This window comes from Numida meleagris, chromosome 7 (assembly GCF_002078875.1).
Source record: "Numida meleagris isolate 19003 breed g44 Domestic line chromosome 7, NumMel1.0, whole genome shotgun sequence".
Classification (NCBI taxonomy): domain Eukaryota; kingdom Metazoa; phylum Chordata; class Aves; order Galliformes; family Numididae; genus Numida; species Numida meleagris.
Window position 1 is genome coordinate 11,895,666 of NC_034415.1, and position 8,185 is coordinate 11,903,850.

Below are 8,185 nucleotides of genomic sequence, written 5' to 3' on the forward strand. Positions count from 1 at the left end.
TTGTGTTCAAGTGAGAAGAATTGAAGGTTGTCTTAACATTCTCTTAAATGTAAAGACCTGCACTGTGGAAATAAATGAAATTTGTCAGAGATTACGTAGGATACAGGATTCCCTTACAAAGGAAGATGTGATGATGGGCTGTATCTCTCCTACCATTGCCCTGTAGTTCTTTGCCTCCCCATCCCTTTCCGTTTTAGGATACTGCAAATGGCGTTTAGGATTAGCTATCTGTAAACCACCAGTGTTATCAGAAGCCAGTTAAAATATTTATTTCCCACTATGGAAATTTATAAGAACTTTTAGTGTGAGGGAAGGTCAGAGTATTTTGTTTTTATAAGCACTGAGTAAAAGGAAAAGGTTTTCTAATACTAATACATTAGTACTTTTACATTAGCATTAGATATTAATAGATTAGATAGTACTAATAAGTTAGTATTAGATATAGAAAAAAACCTTTTCTGCTCCTCTCCTGTTTGAAAGTTCTCACTGTTCTGGATTACCTGTTTTATAATCATAGCAGTAACATTCCAGATGCAGCCCTAAACTCCAGTATGTACTTTTTCGTGTTATTGAGATTCCACTTCTTGAACGTGTTCCTCCTCAGTGACACCTGAGGAAGAGACAAGCTGGATGGAATGACTGGATGCTGGGTACACAGGACAAACCCAAGGCTTGAGCTTCATCAGGATGATTTAATGTTCACTGCCCCTGGAGAAAGCCTGCAGTCTGGATCCTGTTGGTTTCCCCAAGGATTTTGGTGAGTAGATGTAAAACTGTAGATAAAGGTGTTCTCTGAGTTACTTTCAGCAGTTTTGCTGTACAAGTGAAACATATTGATGTGTCAGCAGCTTCCCAGCATTGTTTTGAAAAAGCAAGTTGGTTAAGAACACATGCTATTTCTGTCATCCTGTATTCACTCACTTGCCCAACAACAAAACAGAAAGCAAAAAAACTTTGTGTCAAAGCCTATGACACAGGAACATAAATCTACCAATTGCTGCTGTTTGTCTTCCTACTGTCTTCTCATAAAGAAATTGCCTAGAAAATATTTTTCCTGTGATATCTAAATTCAGCTGTTTTAAACACGTATCAGTCTAATATCTACATTTCTAATGTCAGCTAACAGATGGGTCTCTTTAGAGAAACATGATAATAGTGTGAACTGACAGCCATACTTTAATTAACCCTGACTTTAATTTGGGTATTTGTCACCACCACCAATAGTGTTATTATTTGTTTCCAAGATTAAATGGGGAATTAATGTCTCTATTTTCATGCAGTTGCAAAGCTGTCCCACAATGTTTTTTAAGGGATTCTGAAACATAATTTTTGACTCATATTTTCTAATACACCTTTTAGAAATTGAATTCAATTGTCTTCTATGTCCTGCCTTGTAACACTGCTTTATCTTTCAGACATATAGAGCACCTTCATTTCTGTAAATCACTTTTTAGCCATTAGGAGAAAGGTGATGGGACAGAATAGTGCTCCTCCTCATACAGTAGCCGTTTGAGTGCAGATAGATGAAGTGTATGTAGGAAAGAAATGCTGGGAAAGAGAATTTTCTGGAGATTCAGAAAGTTTGATCAAGTTTTCTTTAGTCTATTTTGTTTCTGTTTTGTGTGTGTGTGTGTGTGTGTGAATTTTGCATATCATGGTTTAATTGAAGATCGGTCTTAATTTATGAGAGAAACGTCAGTCGTGTTCTTTCTGGATGAAGCTGGTAAACCTCTGTAATCTGATGCAAGTAATTTGGTGAAATTTCCATCACAGATTCCTAGCTTCAGCAGTTTGGGTGTAGTTTTAGGCATACTCTGAGCAATACTCTGTCACCTGTACAAGGAAAACTGAAAGAAAAACATCCTACTTTCAAAGATGTCTATTGTCTATGATCCAATAGTTGTCATACTAAGGACTGCGAGGTAGTTCCAAGCCTCCATAAGTTTCCATATATACAATGGGGATAGTTTTGCTGGAATGGTGTTTGACTAGTTGTTCTACACTTTCATATCTTGCTTGAGCCAGAACTTATAGATTGTGCACCTACACATTAAATCTCACTTTGTCTAAATTGATTGAGCCAAAGGCTTTCTAGGAAGAGTGACTCAGGCATAAGAACAGCCTGACTCAAATGAAATCCTATCCCTCTAAGTTTTGTGGGTGCTGCTGGCTCCAGGATCCTGAGCAGAAACTCAAGCACAGCTACAGCGTGACATATGTGAACATAATTTCCTTCAGTTTTCTGTGGTTGAAAGAACAAATCACTTGATACAAAAAAAATATTTATCTGTAGGAGAATGTCTTTCTCCTCTGTAAATGGAGAAATAAGGTGAAATTCCATATTGCAACATTTCTTCAATTTTATAAGATATCATTTACTGTAGCTCCTTTTGCAAGCATAGGCTAGTGCTTCATTCCTGAGACCCTCTCCCCATAGAAATGAGCCTCTGTCAGTTAGACTATAGGAGAGGCTTGAAGAGATGTCCTTGAGTTCTTTTAGCAGCAATTGTTGTAGTTTGCAGGAAGTAAAATGGTTTTGCAAGGACCAAGGCTAGCTGGAGCCAGTCTGTGCTTCTAATTCTGTAGTTTAACAATACTATGATGTTGTAATGCTTCAGTAAGCTGTTGTGAATGTGAAAGGAGGGAGAAGATGGGAAATTAAGGTAAATTTGGGGAGAAGATGAGAAAAAGCTCACAAAGCAGGAAATAAATTAGTTGAAAGCAGTGTAAAGCAGATAAAATAGAAAAAAAGAAGAACTGGAAGTACAAAATGTGACTTTTTTTTTAATTTTATCCTACTTGTCTTAAGTTCTCTGTTCTTCTGCAACTGAATATGCAAGCTGGAGATGCTTTAATCTACAGTGCAGAAAATGGGCAATGAGTTTTTCACTTCACAGATTTGTATGCTAGAGCTAGTGATACGAAGAAAGTGAATGGTGATTATGGAGCAAGAATGAGAAAGAAAGAAAGAAAGAAAGGATTATGTCAGTAGAATGAGACTGTAATTCAAATCTACTACATTTCAGAAACTTCGTAGAATGTCACGAGATCACAGGGGAAGCTGCATTTTTTGCTTCGTTTTCCTTATTCTTTTCTGCTGAATTTTGGACTTATTTATCACACACTGCTGTTGTATCCAAGACTGGAAGCAGGTTGTCAGTGATTTACTGGAAATGGCACTTCTTGCAGTGACATAGTGGGAGAAGCAGCTTTGGGGAAGCAATTGGACTACAGTGGCTGGCTCTGAGACCCAAACTCCTGAACAGTGAGAGACATGGGCTTGATCTCAAGGCTCTCTGTACCCCCCATGGATTGTGGAGCAGGAATCAACCTGAAGTCTTGCTAATTGCTGCTGAGACCTAAGCAGGGAACAATAACTGGCTATGTTCAAAACTCAGTTCTTCCTGCAGGCCTGCAGGGACAACTGTCCATCCATTTGTGATCTTGTAATCTGACAGACCATCAGCCTTTCTATCAGAAGGATAGAAGGAAACACTTTAAATCAGGACACGAAGTGGTAGGTTCCCTTCATTTCTCAATATGCAAGTTAAAGCATTGTCTGGGAAATAGGAGCTTCATGTTTAATTTCTTCCTCTGCCAGAAAGGATTTAAATAGATTTCCCTCCAAATGTCAGTAACCACTAGCTATTTTTCAGGCTGTGGGAGAGAGGCTCTCTTCTCTTCCTGCATAATTACCAGAACAGCACGGGCATTTTTATGGAAGAAGGTTTCACTGGTTCTGTTTGAACATCATTAAATTATCACTGGAAACACACATCTAAATTCTGCTTAAATCTGAGTTTGAGCTTGTCTCTTGATTGAGTGGCAAAGCATTTGAGTTATGCTTATTTTACAGAGCACATATTACATAATAAACAGGATACAGAAATCTTGGCTTGCAGTCAGAGAACATAAATCTTTTGGTCCTGGAGGTCACCATCTACAGGGACGGAAGCAAACACATGTGCCCAAAAGCACAGTTTCAAAATTATTTGTGCTGACTAGCCAAAATATGTTAAAAGCAAACTAGTTCAAAATCGCATTGACCTTTTCTCCATGACAATACTTACCATTGATTTGGTTACTGTAATTGCCTTCTGAAAGTGCAAAGGATTAAGTATATTTCTGATGATACAAAGTGTTCTTATTTAGTATATGATTTTTGGAACTATATTAACCAACTCATAATACTGTATTTCATTACTGCTTATCGCATCTGTTTTCAGCTGTGTAGGTTTTTCAGCTGATTTAAAAAAAAAAAAAAAAGCAAAACTTAAATCTGTTGATATAGCCAGAAGTAAAAGAGTAATGTCAGCATTTTCATATTTTGTAGGGTTTAAGCCTCAGCTTTAAAGGAGTGGGTCACTCTACAACAGTTGCAAACTTCAATGGCAGCACCAGCAGCCACTTCTAAAAATGAGACGGTACAGGTATATATATATATATATAAGCATGCAATACTTTACCTGTCCTAATGACAGGTACAAACACTTAAAAGTTTTGTTTCAGTAGTACACCACATGGGTCTTTTCTTAGCAAAATCAGACTGATATTTGATCTTTTTTTATTTATGCAATTACAAATAAAAAATAAAAAGTAGAGGGTTAAGAATTATTTTCAGAGATTTTTACATTTTTTGACAGAGGAAAAAATGGGTGATAATATTGTTTAAGTTCAGAAGACAATTGTTGTGTAGCAAAATCATTGGTAAAGTTGAGTAACTGCAGTTTAAAGTTCAGGGTTATAATGCAGGAGGTAATAAAAAGATGAAAGGTTTGAATGGGTGGAAGGCCTGGGATTTGCCGGGCTTTACAGAAAGTAATTATTTTTTAATTCTTCCTTTGAGCTCATACAGTTCAGCTTAACTCCAGGTCTTCCCTTCCAGTTTTACATCTGATTATTTGACTATGAAAGTAAACTCTCCCACATAGAAGAGAATGTTAGCAATCTTGTTCTGGTAAGAGATATTTATGCAGCATGACCAAATCACTTAAACATAATGGGGCCATGTGCTTATCCTCATTTCTGATGACTTGCCCACTGCCTAAGGTCTGTCAGCACATGTTGATATTCACTGTTCAGTATGGGGCCAGTGCTTTCCAGTGCTACTTCAAAGTAACTTCTTTGACTTATTTGGATATTCTGTGAATTTAATAACAATAAATTGAGAATCTATTCCGTTATTATTTGAAAGTGGAATTTTCAAATCGAAGTTCCCTGTTCTGGTAGATAACTTATCATCATAGGATTATCATACTGGATTTGGAAAGCATTTGGAAGAAAGTCTCCTGAGGCAGAGGAGAGGCTATAAAACTACTAAGAGGCATCTGGGTGGTACAAAAACTGGAAATCATGCAGCTTATAGTGTGAGCTTCTCCATATTTTTACTCATTAAGGGTTTTTAGCATTTAAGTGGACTTACCAGTAGGTTTCCTAAACTCTGAACTTTGTTCCTGAATGTAACAATAAATTCAGGATTAAAGGAAAAATTCTGGTTCTGTTCAATTTTACAGAAGCCTAGTTGTTTTAGCTCAGACCTTTACAAACTTTTCTGCTGTCAAATATTGGGGAAATAGTAGCAATCTTTTCAGTTTACCTATCTTACTTGATTTTTAGATACTAATTTTACTTCCTATTCTCTCTAATAATGAACACAATGATTTTCTGTGTTTGTACTGACTTGTTTTTAATTCAGAAATATGTAGTGCCACCTTCACCACTGATGTCTTATCTGGATGGGCCCAAAACTGGGTGCAGCATTTTCAACGTGGTCTAGAAAACAGTAAGTACTTTACTAACATTTCAGTGAACAGACTGACATGCATAGGCTTAGAACAGGAATAGTTACTGGCTGAAGTAAATTTAAGGATGTGAGAGCACAAGGTTCAAAGATACTCTTTTTGACAGTAATAGAGTTCAGTCAGAGCAGAGTGCACTATTTTCTGGTGGTTTTTTTGTTTGTTTTTGTTTTGTTTTTGTAACTGGCTGCATATAATGCCCTCATTCTTAGTAAGTTCTTACACACTTTGATGTGTGCATATCTCAGCATGGTGGCTTTCTCTGATCGTTGCATTCACCTAAACACAAGTCTCTTTCATGTAAATACACTACAGACACAGTTTGAAAGGATTAATCTTGTTTCTTAGGTTTATAGAACTTCTGAGTCATCGCCACTACTTGTTTAAGCATTATTAAATGTAAGCATCTTAGTTGTATCTAAACACCCACACTCAAGTTTTTATATAAGATTCTATTATGCCCTATTAGCATAAGAAAACCCGGTGCATATGTGTAGAGCAGGTGCAAGTGATGTCTCATCTCCTCCTGAACAAAAGGCTAATACATCCTTGCAAGTGACTTAATCCAACCTTATCACTAAAAACGATGTGATTATAAATTGATAGAAATGAAAACTAAAAGACTTCAAAGGCTTACACTGTAATTATTAGCTAATATTCATAAAGTGCAGGAAATTTTTAAAAAGTAGTTACAAACTGCATTTAATATGCTTTTCTGTATTAAGCAGTGATATATAACTGTCTATAATTTTTTTTTGTTTAATTTCCTTAGGGTTCTAGGACTTGCTAAAGCTTTCCTGTTCTAAGCTGCCATAGTGACCTGAGGATCTGAGTTTTTCCTGTAAAACAGGAATCTTCTGAGTAAGGTAGAATTGATTATATTGTTTTCTTCTGAAAGAATTAGTGAAGAACTGATAAATTGCTATGCACACCTTTCTAATGTTTCCTGTAGCAGAAAGTAATTTCCCTTTAAGAAACAGTCTCTCAGCTTAAGAAACAAACAAACAGAAAAAAAAACCCTTTTGCCACATTAGATGCCAATTCTGAGTGCAGTTAAGCTCTGTTAACAAGTTGCCCAGAAAGGCTGTAGCACCTTCATCTTGGTAAATATTCAAATTTGATTTGACAATGCTCTGAGCAACGCAGCTTAACTTCTAAGTTAGCAGTGCTTTGATTAGGATGTTGAATTAAATTACACCCAGCTATCCCTTCGGCAGGAATCTCTCCAGTAGAAGGAAAATTAGCCAAGTGCAGTAATTATTTTGAATTAGGGAAACAGGTAAACAGAACAATCAAACAAAAAGGCACAGAAAACATCTCTTTGGGAGCTTTTTTTCAAGGTGTATTCTTTTAAATGTTTTATGTTCTTCCTAAAGGAAACACTGAAAATCAGTAGCATAGAGGAGTGATTCAGAGACGTGCTCTTTTATGAACTATAGTATGTGTCAGATGTAATTCAGTGGTATCTGCTGCCCCCTTCAGACTATTCACAGTAAAAACAATTTCCAGGTAATATTTTTGAAATCAGAAATGAATAGCATCCCATTTTTTCGCACTAGTTTCCTGTGGGTAGAGGGGAAGAACCATAAGAGTAAATACATATTTAACTAGATTATTGGTGAACATTTTCTTATACCAGTGGTGGTGGTTTTTTGACTGTTTTTTTTTGTTTTGTTTTTTTTCCATGTTAATCCTCATGAGCAAGACAAACCTTTAGCAGCTAGGTTCAATAGTCATAACAGAGAAAAAGATCTTAGAGCAAAGACTGAAAGATGGGGGAAATCTGGAAATCAATTCAAGCTTCTAGAATGCATTTAAATATTTTTGGTTGTAATTCTACCTTGGTGATTCAGTTCTTCATATGCAAAACAAATGAAGACCCATCTCTCTATCTTCCTTTTAATTCAGAATAAACTTTCATAGCAAGATCAAGGCTAGACTGGCAAAAGTTCTTCCTTACCTAATTCCCAAACAGAGGATAATACAACTGCTTATTTATGCCTAAATACATTTGTTTGTGCAATGATGTGTAGAAACAAGAATATGTGTATATACACACACAAATATATACAACAGCTCTCTAATATCATCTGAAATTAAGTACGTTCATTAGGAAGAAACAACAGCTTAATGTAAATATGAATCCATTACCACTAGTAAGCTAAAAGCAACAGTTGTACATAGAAGAACAGATCATATCATAGTTACTATTTTGCGTTTGAGATGCAATGTGGTACATTTTCTAAACTTGCCTGAGAAGTTTTTTATAAAACTGATAAGAAGAGAATATGTAAAAGAAAATCTATGCATGGGGTATTCTTACACTACAAAGGGAAGGAAATTACACTTCTGAACAGTTAGAGTCTATCAGTCTCCTAGGAACACAA

General features: G+C 36.1%; 1 long non-coding RNA gene across 1 annotated transcript; it reads left to right on the forward strand.

Annotated features, from left to right (window-relative positions):
- On the forward strand, window positions 504-8,074 carry LOC110402435. Its single transcript, XR_002441083.1, has 3 exons — window positions 504-757; window positions 5,696-5,782; window positions 6,571-8,074. It is a non-coding gene; the product is annotated as an uncharacterized LOC110402435 (long non-coding RNA).